General features: G+C 41.6%; 1 protein-coding gene across 8 annotated transcripts in view; it reads right to left on the reverse strand.

Annotated features, from left to right (window-relative positions):
• ERBB4 (erb-b2 receptor tyrosine kinase 4) overlaps positions 1 to 14,627 on the reverse strand; it is a 640,083-nt gene that overhangs the window by 89,290 nt on the left and 536,166 nt on the right. The gene's annotated exons all lie outside the window — the stretch shown is intronic.

Below are 14,627 nucleotides of genomic sequence, written 5' to 3' on the forward strand. Positions count from 1 at the left end.
TTTAACTAACACACTAAAATGGAGTCTGTGATTTGAGTAACAGTATAATGAAAGGAAGCTCTGATGAATGAAATTAAAGTAACAAAACTTAGCAGTTTTTGAATAAATGCACTCTTGCTCTTTAGTGATCAACTTCGTAAAGAAGAAGACCTTAAGTGAGCTGACGATCTCACGATGCCTGGTTTATAACTGAAGTTCATAAGAAAAAGCTTCTTAATCTGTCACAAATCTCTGATTCAAGTTGGAATGTGCTCCTAAATAAGCCCTTGCTTAATGCATAAGTACTGAACATTCCTTCCTGTTCCTCAACACCCTTCTGCTTTTTTTTTTTTTCTTCTATTTAGGTTTATAGGAAACAGATTTAAAGAAAAAGTAGCTCAGTTAACTAACATGCATGGAAAAAACCCTGAATCCCAGCCCTTCAGGTAGCACCACTCAGTGTAGCTCCATTAACTTCAAAGCCAATTTGTCCCAGCTAAGAGCCTGCTCAGAACAGCAGGGAAGACAAATGCAAAGAAAAACACTGACCACTTAAACCCAACCCAAAACAAAATGTAAACCCCTTCAGGTTTAGGAATTTTGAATGTCCCACCTTGCACAGAAACATAATCCTGTGTAAGGGTTGCCATGAACTGAAACCTCCAGCTCTAAGAGCACACAGGGCTGTGAGCAACACCGCTGCTGCTGGGAGCACTGATGGGGAGCAGGGAGGAGAGGGCTGGGCAGCCAGAGCCGTTTGGCTCTGATCACCTCAGGGACTTGCTGGCCAGAAAAGGGAGAGCATCCCTGATGTACAGTAACAGCTCGTGCATTGCTCAACTGCCTGGGATGCTATTGAATAAAACACACATCAGCGGCCCAGACATGATCCATATAAATGTCTGAATCTAGCCCCTTGGCAGCACCATCAAGTAGCAAGACCAAGGCAGTGTAAGGGACTAAGGGATCTGAAATATCTTTTCAACTGTTAAGATCTGCTTCAGAAGCACAGGACTGGATTCGAAGAAGTGGGTTGTTTTGCTGTGTTTATCACAGTGACCACTACAAATGCCTTTGCAATTTTCCATGGGGAAAAAAAAAAAAAAAAAAAAAGGCGCCATAAATCTATGCTTACCTCAGTTTGGGAGGCAAAGCAAAAAAAAACCCATAACATAGCACCAATATAGAGCTGTCAAAATAAAGTTTTTCTACTGTTTCTATGATGAAATTTCCTTTCTTTCTGACATTCATGGTTTTAAAATGAGATACAAAAAAAGAATTATTATTAGCCTTACAATTCAAGATACAAGATGCTGCACAGAGCATAACACCATTGTTAAGATTTTAGTCTTAAAAAGACACAACAGTATATGGGAGAGAAAGTCAAGTAAGACCAAAATTGGAAAGATTACAGGGGCGGAGGTAACAAGCTGTACTTGTAAGAGGCAGAGTAGAAAAGAATTAATGACTAATGGGAGGGATGCAAGAACTGTGGCAGACAAAACATGAGACATTATTCTTTGAATACTGGTAGTCCAAAAAGACATGTAGGTCTGAACATCTCGTGAGAAACAAAAAGAGTTGGAAGACAAGATAGATAGAGAAAGACTCAGAGAACATGAAATAAATTCCCTCTTCAATGAAAAATTGTCCAGGTGGGTGAGCTCTGAACCATAATGAAGTATTTTTTAAAATGTAGACAAAATCAAAGACAGTTATTTCATCTTTTCCCTGAACCGCCAGTTTTGGAAAAGAAATGTTGTGGGTCATTAATCTCCAACACAAACTAGAACACTTAAGTTTAAATGTAATAAAGTCTTCATTAAATAATTCCATTATGTGTGTTTTCCACCTACTGTACACATACCATGAATTACTGATAGCAAGCCCTAGGCAAAGGCAAGAGAAAAAGAGAGAGCTGAAGTGAAAACTTCATTTTTTTTTCTTAGGGTGAAGCAGGCTGAACACACGTGAGATTGATTCTGCTATGTTTACTCACAAGAATAGCATCATCATTGCATGAATAGGCTTGCTGATTTCAATGAAAACTCAGAGTAATGCATTATTCAGTTCAACTAATGGAATCAGAACCTGATTTAATTTGAATTAAGAATGAGTAAGGTGAGTAAGAAACAGAACAACAAGAAACAATCCAGAGTGCAAAATGCAACTCCATCTCTATCTGCAGAAGCTCCAAACTTCAGACCTGGGCTGTCTCCCAGCAAAGAGTGGGAATCCTTCCTTTCATTGTTTATTCTTGCCCTGTCACTCAGCTTTGAAACAGGGAACTAAAAGCAATCGTGTCATCAAATTCTGCCCCTTGAAAGCAACCGCACCATTCCATTCAAATCTGTTTCATAAACATACCAAGCTCCATCTTAAAAGTCATTCATTATTTTGTCTCCATTATTTCCACTAGAATGTTTGAGAACCTTACCACTTATAGTGGCTAATAACCACCTTCTAATCTCCACTCTAAATTTATTCATAGCCAGTTAAGACTCATTCATTCTCATGCCAGTGTTGTCCTTTACCTTACATACTTGTTTTCCTCTTGGGTATTTAACCATGCTAAATTTATAGCTAACACTCGGCATACAAAGCTTCATTTAGCTAAACTAAGCACACCCAAACATTTGATCTCTTCTCCTATGATGAACTTTGCATGCCCCCAAACCGCCACACCTGTTGCAACTTGATTTCACTTTTTAGGTACAAGTGGACACCTTTCACTGTTATCCAGAGGAGGTATATAGTCAGCTTCATATCGTGATAAAAACACATCCTGTCTCTGCTGAAAGTGACCTGGCGGCTATACTTTCGACTTATCCTTATGTGGGACTCCAAAGTTTGTATTTAACTCTTCAAAGGTGCAAAAAAGAGAAAAAAAAGAACAATTGTGAAAAGAGTCATCTATTCCTTCCAATTCAGAAACACCAAATCCTCTATTCCTCTTGTGTATGTAAATAGCATTTATGCCTTGTAGAAGGAAAAGGTTGTTCAAAGGTTAGGAAACGAGCCCTACATTTTGGAAAATAAGACATCTGCTCCAACCTCAGAGTCCTGACACATCACTTGGTCTTTTGACTCTGCAATTCCTCATCTAGTAGGACAATGATATTCCCCCGCTTAGCAGATGCGTATTAGGGCTGCTAGGTGGGAAGACATTACCACTGTGAGAGCGCCCAAGCATGACAGGGGAGTGCAACGATGATAAAGGAAAGCACAGGGTGAGATGACTCCAAGTTAAGCTGCTTTAAGTACAACACTCAGAAATGACTGTGGCCAAATCCCAATGGCTTCACATCACAGACCTGCAAAGTTCGTGTATGACTTATCACACACACATATATAGGCAGCAGCATGCCAGCACACACAGAACAGGACTCTACATGAAGGTATCTCACCAAGAGAACCAGTGGTGCATGTAAAGGTGATACGCAGGGATCCCAGCGTCACCCGCTCTCAGGGGGCACCACCAAGATAGTTCTGTGTGCTACACCACGCATGCCGGCAGTCTAAGTTGACACAGTGATTCCCATGAATCAGGAAAGCATGGCAGCATGTTTTTGTTTGTGCTACCTCCAAAAACCTTAACTTAAAATCAGTCACCTATCTTCCACAGTGTTGCACTGCACTGTTCCAGTCTACTCACAATGTCAAACTCCTCCTTCACTGACACCTCACTCTTAAACTATCTCCACTCCCAAACATATGGAAATTCATGTACTTTCTGCCTTTTCAGGTCCCCTTCTGGTAGCTTACATGTAATTTCTCTCTCCCCATCTACTATACCAGGCTATCATGCGATTTGGATTAGATTACCGAATGCTGACATGGGAGACATTGCTGTAGGAAAGTCCCTATGTAAAAGAATTCATGATGCAAGTAACGCAAGTTGAGCCTAAACACAAAACCAAATTGTATTATGGTATAGCATTTTTGTTATATACACAAGTTCCTAGGAAAGGTTGGTCAAATTTTTTTTTTGAAAAATAAAGTTACCTTCTCTACAACAGACTGATTATGTGTGTGAAACAACCTGACAAAATACCATTTTGAAAAAAAAAAAGTTTATGAATGTTAGCTATATTTTTTTTTTCAAAATAATTTGTTGGGTTTTTTTTTTTTTTAATAGGTAGCATAAATCCAAAGGCCTTGGGAAAATGTCTTCACTTGGAAAAATCAGAAGTGTTCAGAACTGCTTCAGTTCAGGGCAATGCATTCTTTTAATTCTCAGTATTCTTCATGGGATACATAACCCAATCCTATTTCCCCTCTAATCGTAAGATACTAATGTGTTGGCAGGACTTCAGTTTTAAGTCATGCACTGTGTGGGATATGATCCCCTCTGTTTGTTTGCTAACACAGACAGTTAGTAATTAAAAATAGAAGCAGTGAGGATATTACTCTAGCCCACAGACAAGGGTGAAGTTTACAGAAGCAGGAAGGTCACAGGATGAAGAAAGAAAACCAAACCACAGTGAGAACTGCTGCATACTGAGAGCTAATTTGCACAAACAGGCTGGACAGAAACAGATGGGATATGGGAAAGCGGGCGAGTGTTGACTAATGACACCTGACTGCCAGATGACCCTGTGGGTTTGAGGGCTGGCATGGCACCTGAAACAGTGCCAGCAGCCTCTTGGAACTGCCCTCTCCCCTCTCCCATTTCATTAAGCAGACTCACCTTGGTCTTCTGCATCGCACAGGAGCACACACAGAGAATTACATAGCATCCCCAGGAAGCGTATTCTTTCAGCTATGCTGCCCTTCTATCCCCAGTTTATTGAGGAGCTGTTTAACTGACTGCTGTTCACTGCTGCAGGTGTATTCATTGCTGCGTCTCAGGGGTACTCAGTTTCAGTAGATTTTCTGTCACGTATCCCATTCCAGTGTTTCTGTAAAATTCTACTTTAGGATGTACCAACAAAGTACCAGGATGTAAGGTGCAATCTTCAGGTCTCATTTATGGCTTGAGACATAGCTCTGCAAGGTTTCCTAAAAGGGTATCAAGTGGACACTGTTTTTGTAGTTTTTTCACGGGCCCCTGATACAGCAAGTCACGCTAGGACAAGGAGACAACAGGCTTCAGTCCACTGCTACTCCTGGCTCCCACTTGGACAGAGAAGCAGTTATCCATGGGGAGTGGGCAGTTTTGGCTTTTTTAAGATACATCTGGATTAGGCGCATGGTTGGTAGCTCTTCTGCTAATAGACATCTGCTAGTTTTGATTTCAAACTTACTGACCACAGCCCTCATTTGGAACAGCTTCTGCTGAGCACCTCCTTTCCTTCTCAACAGGCCAGATCTTTTTTCTTGTACAAAAGGTTACTGGATTTATGCCTGAGCATTGGATTGCACAGGAGAACTTGGAGATCTAGCTAATCATGAAAGCTAAGCTCTGCTCAGATATGGGCACATCCTTTAGAGCCCCAGAACCTTTTGCAAGCGGCCTTGCAGAGTTTCCTGAAGACTCTTAACGTGGCTTTGGGAGCAGGCTTTTGTGGGGCATGTGCATACTGTGGTACTCTGTAAAAATGCGAGGGATCCTAACTTTAAACACCGATGCCTTGGCCATCCATTTTTTGTAGTTATTCAAGCAGGATAAATTATGTTATAAAATACAGTGTTGAAAGGCAGGCATTCACTAGAGGAAAAAGCATTTTAATTTATAGGTATATATAGAAAGAAATCCAGCTTTTGTTTCTGAACTCCAGCAACTTAAAAATAGCCAAATACATATATTTCTTGAATAATAATAATAAAAAAAAATGCTTTGGGCTGAAACATTTTATGCCAAGTCACAGTCCAGAGCAGAATTTTATGGTTGAGTTATAAACCTGAAAAATATGGGCTTATAATGGAAATCCTGACAGACCCTAGTAGGTGCTCCTATAATATCTTGAATTTGATTTAGGAGTGGTTTTCAATAATGCTTTTCCAAGCCAGTCTGTTGGGGACTGCTAGGAAAAATCTAATTTTTTTTTTTTTTCCCCCCCAGTGCCGCTCAGCGTACTTGAAGAGAATGCTGGTATGTTCAGGCAAAGCCATCCTCCAGGGCTTTTGTAGCCTGTGGTTGTCTGGTCCCCAATATCAGAGACCCTAAAAATGTCAGTGCTAAGTGCACCTTTCATTTAACAAAACAACAAATTGCGTATCTCTCTGAAATAAATTACTCATTTCTCTTCCTTTGCAAAGGCTGATGTGATTTGTAATTGACTGAAAAATCTTCCTCTTCGCTTTTTTTTCCTATCAACCATGAACCATGGAATTGTTTTTGGGAACACTGTTTTTTGGGGGGGGGGAGGGAAGAGGAAGCCTACATAATCCAGGACTTGTCAGATTAAGACTGGAGAAGGAATGATTACTACTCACTATAAGCCTCTCCCGGTCACCGACAAGCTGAAAGCAAGTTAACAGCCCTGCTCGCAGGACCTTATGCGGTACAGAAGGGTACAGCTCTCTAACACAGTAAGTACCATACTGTGCAGAAAAGAAATCCAACCACAGCTGTGTTAGTAGTTCTGACCTTAGCTTAGTTCTCCAGTACCTGCTTTGTCCCAGATTCCCTGTGTGTCCTTGTCATCACCCGCACCCTTCACGTTTATTCATCTGTAAATTAAGCTGTCAGAAAGCTACAAGGTTAGCCTACGCTTGTCTTCTAGACAGCATAGTCAGTGGAGAGAGATAGTCACCTTCAAAGGTTGAGTCATTCCACCCAGCTCTGGAGCTAATGGCCAAATACACACACGCTAAAGACCATAAACAACTCAAAGACTCTCATATTGAGGTTATTATAGCATGCAGAAGAGCCTTGGAGAATCAGAGGTCAGAACACAAAGCTGGAAGAAAGATATCTCTATAATTTTTATAGAAAGCCAATCTTACATTTTCATTCTTGTGGTTCTGATGCAATCTTCCAGATTCAAACATCCCTCCCCGACAAACTAGAACAGCACACAAGGTTCATGCAGTCATCAGTTAGCCGGTATTAAAACCCTCAAAACCAAATGTGTTATTATGACAGAAATGAGGAAATTGAGGTCCTCTCCAAACCCTGTAATGAGACACAACATAAAAACTCTGGTGGGTGGCAGACATGATGCTCCTGCTCTCTTTCAGAGCATTGAATGGGCACGAGCTAGAGGGAGCCAAGCAGCCAGAGCATGAGAATGAAGGAGAAATGACAACGCTGAAGGAAGAGCATCAGGTAACAGAGGTCAACACAAAACACTGTAAAAGTACAGGAAAGACAGAAGTAGAAAAGGCAAAGGACAAAATTACAGAGAAAGAAAGAGTGTGAATTTTGTGAATGGACAGTCAGCATGAGATGAAAGGAGAAAGAAAGAAAGGAAAAAAACTTGTTTCACATTTAAGTTGGTGAATTTTATTGTGCGTTTCTTCATTTTAATGCTTTTCATAGAAAGTGACTCCTGTGAACAACTGGGTTTGGTAGAAAAGATAAAGAAGTTACTAGACCAGTTCAATACTCCAGGTGGAATGATAGGTGAAGGAAGGGCTGGGAAGCTGCATGGAAGTCTCCATAAATAGGTACACAACTATGCAGGAAAATATGGAATACTGTACCTGCCAAGGAAACACGCAAAGCACAGAGATGGTGACATAATTTTTAATAGGATTCAATTCCCTGATTTATTTGGAGAATTATTTTGAGCCACAGCAAGAAACAGTCAAGGAAAGAGTCACCAGGCCCCGGTCCTATGTCTCAATATACTAGCAATAGGCTACATTCTGTGTGCCCATGTTGATCTGACCATGGCAGATCAGACACGATGGCTAAAGTCCTAACATTTATTCCCTGCCTTGCCTTGGATGGAAAAAAAATACCTTAATATCTGAGAGGATCAAAAGAAATGTCTTCAGTGTCTCACAAAAGCCCAAGAAAGTCCAGTTAACCACAGCCCAAAAGAAATCTGTCCCCTTCTACTACTTAAAAGTTAAAAGCTAGGATGCAGAATTCTGCAAGATCCACCTGATTTTTGGTGCAAGAGCTTCTCATATGAACCTTTATAACCCAAGAAGCTGTCCAGCAGGGCACCAAAACAGTACCTGGGTATGGGCAAAGTGGGGTAATTCCCCTCTGAGACTTGATGGCATACCCTCATTCTGTGAGAGCTCTCCGGCGATGCCAGAAAAAGGGTCCTTCATTTATAACTGCCACCTGTGGATTTCCAAGCTTTGTGAATAAAATAGTGATGATGAATAGGAATAAGAAAAGCAAACTGCACAGACGGATTCTGGAGAATAAAATGATACTTTCCCCACCTATTTTGATTTTGCTCCTCCACACACAATTAAATCCTTGTTTCAATATGGCTTTAATTTCATAGCTCTTGGTTTAGATCCTACTCTTCTATACGCTGCACTTCCTAATAGAGTAGCCCCATTAGTAAACTACATTTATGCTAATGTACTTGCTTGCAGTGATAATTATCACAGCCCTTAGCCCTGGTCCTTGCCAGTGTGAGCACGTCAGGAGGGGTTGGTATAGCATTATAATTATACAATTAGCCTTGTCATGGCAAGGAGCTCTGGGAATAGAGACATCTTGAAGCTTAAAATGTGGACAGCTGATAGATGACTGTCATTAAGCTCCTTTGTTCACTCCATGATGGAATAGTCACTGAGCTGTAGGTTAGGCTAGTTTAATGAAAAAGAAAGACCTTGAACCACAGCCACTATCCTCCACCTCTTCCCAGCCTGTCCAGTCACCCCCAATTCCTCCCACTTCACACAGCTTCTCTCTCATCCCATCTGTAGCAGAATAACAAAACCTGTCTTTAACAAGTCATTCCTAATCCATCAAGTCTTGATGGAGGAGAGAGGCTTCCCACCTCACAGTGCAGCCAAGGGGACCGCACTTGCCTCCGGCCTTCCCTGCTCAGAGCCTCTCTCACTCCAGACATGAGGAGCGCAGGCTGAAACCCATTTAATTTAGGATGTGAAGTGAGAGATGTACCAGCTTCTGGGTCAGCTTCTCAGTTGCATAAATCAACACAGATCCTTTGAATCTCACATAGCCTGTGCATTTACATCCAGTTGAGAAGCACTGCCCTGGCAGTAATAAAATAGGGCTTTCTGAAAAGCCTGGCATGGAGAGAGACTGCAGGAGCAGGCAGAGGACATGCCCTCCTTTTTGCCAAGAGAACTGCAGAAGGGCACTGAGCCCTGTCATATGAACCAGCTAAAAGGGAGCGAGAACAAGGCGGCAGAAAGAAGCCGTAAGGAGGCTTTGCAAGCACCTTGGGTTTGATGGCTCCAGGACACTCCCAGCTGCAGATCTGCACTGCTGGCAGGGAATCCTTAGAGTGAGCAAGGACTGCAAGTGTGATGGAATAATACTCAAACGACCTGAAGACATGCATCTGTTTCATTAAAATTCGATCCGAGTTCCTCTCTCTTTTTTGTTTCCTGGAGAGTTTTCAAACATTGTTTTCCTGCATACCTGGGTAACTGATGCCGTGCAGGGCTTTAGTTAAGGTAATTTGAGAATTATTTTACATTGAAAAGGTATAAAAAGTAATCCCCTGAAGTACTTGATTTTCCTTTCATGACTTTCCACTGTATCAACCTACTTCTGCTTTACCTCATTAGTATTCTGAGGGGTTGTGAATGAATTAGTATTGTTCAGAACGCAAAAAAACACACGTCTGGCAGCCCTGGGGGATACAGGGCAGAACAGAATGGGGCACCGGCTAAGACCCAGGAGAGATGAGCTTTCCTCCACAGGCTAGGTGATCGTAGGCAAGCTGCTTTGTTTTAGGAAGACTGCTTCCTTTCTCACTCTTCCTCTGCCTTGTCTTCTTTGGGGCAGTAAAAGTTCCTCTGCATTCGAACACTGCTCAGCAAAACTGGTGGAGATGTAATGCGAATCAACAGCAGCGGAATGAAACCGTAACTGAACCAGAAAAAAACAGTAAAACAGTAGATGGGGCTGCCTGGGCTGAACTTCTACGTAGGTTTTAGCAAGTGTTGTATGCAACGTTATAGAAGCAAAACTGCATTTCTGTATGCCCTTGAGAGAGACAGAGGGTGAGCCTAGCATAGCACAAAGGCCCACAGTAATAATTCCAACAGGACTCAGGCTAATTTTTCTCCTAGAGTAACAGTGAGAACATATGGCCTCAGATACAGGTGCCTTTTAGTTAACCTCAACTAGTGGCAGAGCGTAACCAACTCTGACTAGAAACCGTAAGATGTTTCTTCCCTTCTTGAATGCATTTCCATAAGAACGTCCTAACTTCCGCACCTCCGAGTTGCCAGGGAGTGTGTTTAGGCAGCCCTTACCGTGAGAAATTATATCAAGCACATTGAAATATCAATGCATACCATACCTTTTTTTTTGTTAGGGTTAAATCCTCTTGATTAACATCCATATCATGGACTGGCTGACAAGGACATAATTCACCTACTGAGAATTCACTTCTAAGCTCATGCCTAGAATTTGATTCTCAATCCGTTTCTCAAGTAGCCAACACTATGGACATCCACAAAGCATTATTTGATCCTTCTGTACCCTAAGGTCACCAAGCCTGTCACTCTTGCTCCCATTCTGGGAAGTATCTTGATACGTGAGCATAGTTTACTGCTTTACTGGACATCAAACTTCACATAAAATTGCTGAGCTGAACTCAGAGCTAAAAGGTTAAACATTCAGTCCCTAAGCAATACAGTACACATAGAAGTGAGATACAGGGAGATGCCTTGTGTATCTGCAAAGCAGAAAGGAAAAACCCCCTTAGACACAGCTGCTGTCTAACAACCATGTTTTATGCAGAACGCTTGGGGGCTACTCTATTTTTATAACTTTCATCCATAAAATAAGAAGCTAAAGCTTCTGGAAGGAGAACACAATTACCCTACAATGATATAACAGTCGGAATAAATTCAACACAATCTGTATAAGCAAAAAGAAAAAGCATCCAAGCTTTTTTCAATTGGCAGTAGATAATACTTAATAACTGCCCTATTGTCAACCTTCAGAAATGATCTCCAGAGCCATATGCAGGTTGGCAACCAGGCATAGCGCTTAACTAGTTTTTGCATCTAGTTGTACAGAAGCAGAGACATATGGAAATGAACAGGCTGGCAGAACAAGTGAACTCTGAAGCAATGACTTCGATAAATAAATGCCTGCACATTGGCAGATGGAGAAAAGCGCAGTAGGGAGGAACGGTATTGCAGCAGCAACTTGATTTTAAACGATTCGTAAAAATCAGCCTGAACTTCAGAATTGAGGCATTTCCAATTTCTTCAGTCCTCTTCTTGTTCGGGGAAAATTCTCACCGTAAAAAGAGGGAAGGTGAGGGCAGGAAGAGGTATCTAACAAAAGACACCAGAAGCTGCTTCAGGCAGCAGGGAATAGGACTGGAAGGTCGCTGATCATTTTTGCCTCTTATTACATTGCTATTCACGTTTTTGGTAGCTTTCAGAATGACACAACCAATCATTCCCAAAAGCCTAGAAAAGCAAGACGTGGAGAGACATTCTCAAGCCATATGGCAGAGCCTGAAATGTGAGCACAGTGGACACAGGTATGTGGGATACACAGACCCTTCCCGCAGCAAATGGCAACTTGTGCTCGACGCAATAGCCACCTTCTGCGTTCATTCCTCTGGAGACCAGTCTATTTGTAGGCAAATTGAATCCTTCCTATTTGCAGGCTGCAGACTGATTCCTAGTCACTGTTAAATGTGACAGATGAGTGGAAAACAAGTATTACTACTCCCCTGCTGCTAGCAGGGGACTAGCATGTTTATTCCACTTTTTGGAATAAAGGGACTCCTTGTCTGGTGATCTCAAAGATTATTCTTCCTACCAGTTCTAAAATACTTTCTTGTGTATGTTTCCTCGCCCCAATCGATGTTACAGTCTGAGAGATAAGCAAGGGAATAGGCATTTCTGTACCCTATCAGAAAGCACAATGCAATGCAGAAAACTGTGCAACATCTGCATTACTCTTACACATTATGTGGTGTGCACAGCCTCATTTGTCCCTACCTCTTTCCTCTCTTCACTGTTAGCTTCCTATATAATAATTAAGACACGTATCTTTATGCATAGATGCAACCTGACAGGGAATATTTTCAACAGACAACTGTTATTCAAGGTCTCTAAAGACAAGAAAAAAACAAAGAGGTAATGGTATATTTTTATTCTTTGGAGTCCACTTCCGCAATAGGATTGCACTACGTCAGTACGCACGTAGTCAGTACTTGCGGTGACCTTCTCAGCTACAACAAGCCATCCCCTACTACACACCACTGATACGCATGCAAAAGCTGCAAAACGCAGAACTCCCTGTCAGGTGTGCACTGATTCTCTCCAAGCCCTGTACCAACGACTGCGGTAAAAATAAGAGAAGGGAAGGAGACACATAGAGAAACAGAGGAGAAAATAATCCAGACAAAGTGCGATGGCCCAGAGTTAACAGGCCAGCCGTATATACCAACTAGTGCATTTCTTTCAACCAAACAGTCACTTGCTGCTGTCCCCTTTATGGGTAGCCAAGTGGATGAGCTTCATGATATAATGTGAGGCCAAGGCAAAATTAACCTCAAGATTATTGTGATGCAGAAGAAGATTAATTTAATTAAACTTCAATAAACTGACTAAACGTCACTAAACTTTCCCTCAATAATAGGCCACTTTCTGTTATAAAGAAACTCTCTTTCTCTTCTTGACACTTCATCAGTTAATATTACGCATATGATACCACTTCTTTGCACTGCTTTGTTACCCACCATCTCAGAACTCATATATCTGTAATACTTCATCTTCTCCTCCCACATCACACGGTGATCAAGAAAAATGGCAGGCAATGATTTTCAAATGAGTGTACCTAAATCCAATCCCTATGTTATGCTGAAACCATTTGCAATGGAAATCAGTTTAGAACCCATTTCACTTTGGTCAGAATCACCATGGGAAAACCATGACCTGCCTTTCACAGACCCTCCCACAGATCTATCAGCTCTGTAAGCCTCGACTATGCATCAGGCTATTTGCTTCACTAAATCAGCTGCCCACATGAAGTCCACAGCAAAGCAAGTACAGCTATTAGTTCAATGAGTCAATGGCCATCTGTATGCATAAACTGAAAATAAAGGTGGATTATCTTTTCACGTATGCCACTGTGTAAACGTTTTGTAATAAATAATAACAACCACTATCAATCAAGAGAGTGGAGAACAGATGGGAAGGAGGTTGTGTTGAGAGAAAAGACTCAAACAGGAACATGTATTTTCTCCCCCACCTTCCTCGGTCTGATAACAGCCCTAAATAAACGTTTGCAAATCTCCAGATACAGGCAACCCCCATCAATGCGTTCCAATATTCCATGCAACTCTGGCTGCTTTACCTCCACAGCACAGCAGAATTGCAGATATTAACACACCAACAAAACACTGCAACATCAGAATGTGGGTTTGGGATTCCCTCCACCTATGGATCAATGCCCCTGCCCAGCATTCTGGTCATCTACTGTCACCTTCAGGCAGGTTTGACAAATGATCTGATCCTGGAAAGAAGATAGTCCCTATTGATGATGAACCTCAAATTCCTCCTCTCCTTGTACAAAAATTCAGGTCTAGCTGAGTTTCTCAATGTTCTTACTTTTGTAAGAAAATATTTTGCGTTTAAGTTTTTAAAATAAGTGAATGTTTACTCGATGGCTGCAATTCACTCCAGCAAAACAACTGCTGAGTCTCCAGGTTTCTCTCCAGTGCTAAAAGCTTAACATTACAACTTGAATTAAGATTGTGTAATAGATGTAGCAAATTCACTTAAGGCTCCAGATTTAATACAAGAGAGCAGTCTGTGGCACACATTTGTATGTCACAAGCATTTTCACCAAAATAATCTATCTAAAACTTTAAATAACTTCTAAATAAATAAAAAGGGGGTTCCAGATACTCATTCGTAGTAACGCCGTTCTCCACAACTCTGGTTGCACAAAAGAGCCTTTAAAATGGATAAAATCTGTGGCCCCTCTACACTCCCAGATCTTGTTACTCTTTGCAACTGGTTACCAGTAACTTGTTCTTAGCACAACACTGAATACCTGAACATACCTGAAAACACAGGTAAAACATTGCACGAGGATTACATTAGGGCTGCATTTATGACCTGTACTGTGTTCCATCTCAGCTGAAGTGCAGTCTGTATATGAACGATAACGGCTTCACTCTTGCTCCTAAAACCCCACAGGAAGGCAGAGAGCATTGCGCCACAGCAAGCAAAGCAGGATCCAGCCCCTGAGATTTCCCATTCTGCAGAGACGAGCAATATTACCCTCCAGCCTCAGCTGTTGTGATAGGTCTTAAACACAGCAGAACCGTGGTGGTTCCCAAAGGAGTGACATGAAGTGAATATTTATCTTCTTGGCAGTGTGGGGGCAGACAATTGATGGCATATCAGATTTTAACTGGCAATGCAGATTCAGAAAGGCTGAAAACTCCAATCAGGTTAAATCAGTATCTATGAATAGTGAACAGTAGAAGAGGCTGCAAAATCATTCTGTACTCAGCCCCAGATGTCACACGGGGGCTTCTTCCCCCACCTTTTTCTTTCCCCCTGAAGGACCCCCGGTAACACAAAGCTGGAAAAACAGTCAAGAAAAACAC

The sequence above is a fragment of the Tyto alba genome, unplaced genomic scaffold (genome assembly GCF_018691265.1).
Source record: "Tyto alba isolate M040663 unplaced genomic scaffold, T.alba_DEE_v4.0 Super-Scaffold_7, whole genome shotgun sequence".
Taxonomy (NCBI): Eukaryota; Metazoa; Chordata; class Aves; order Strigiformes; family Tytonidae; genus Tyto; species Tyto alba.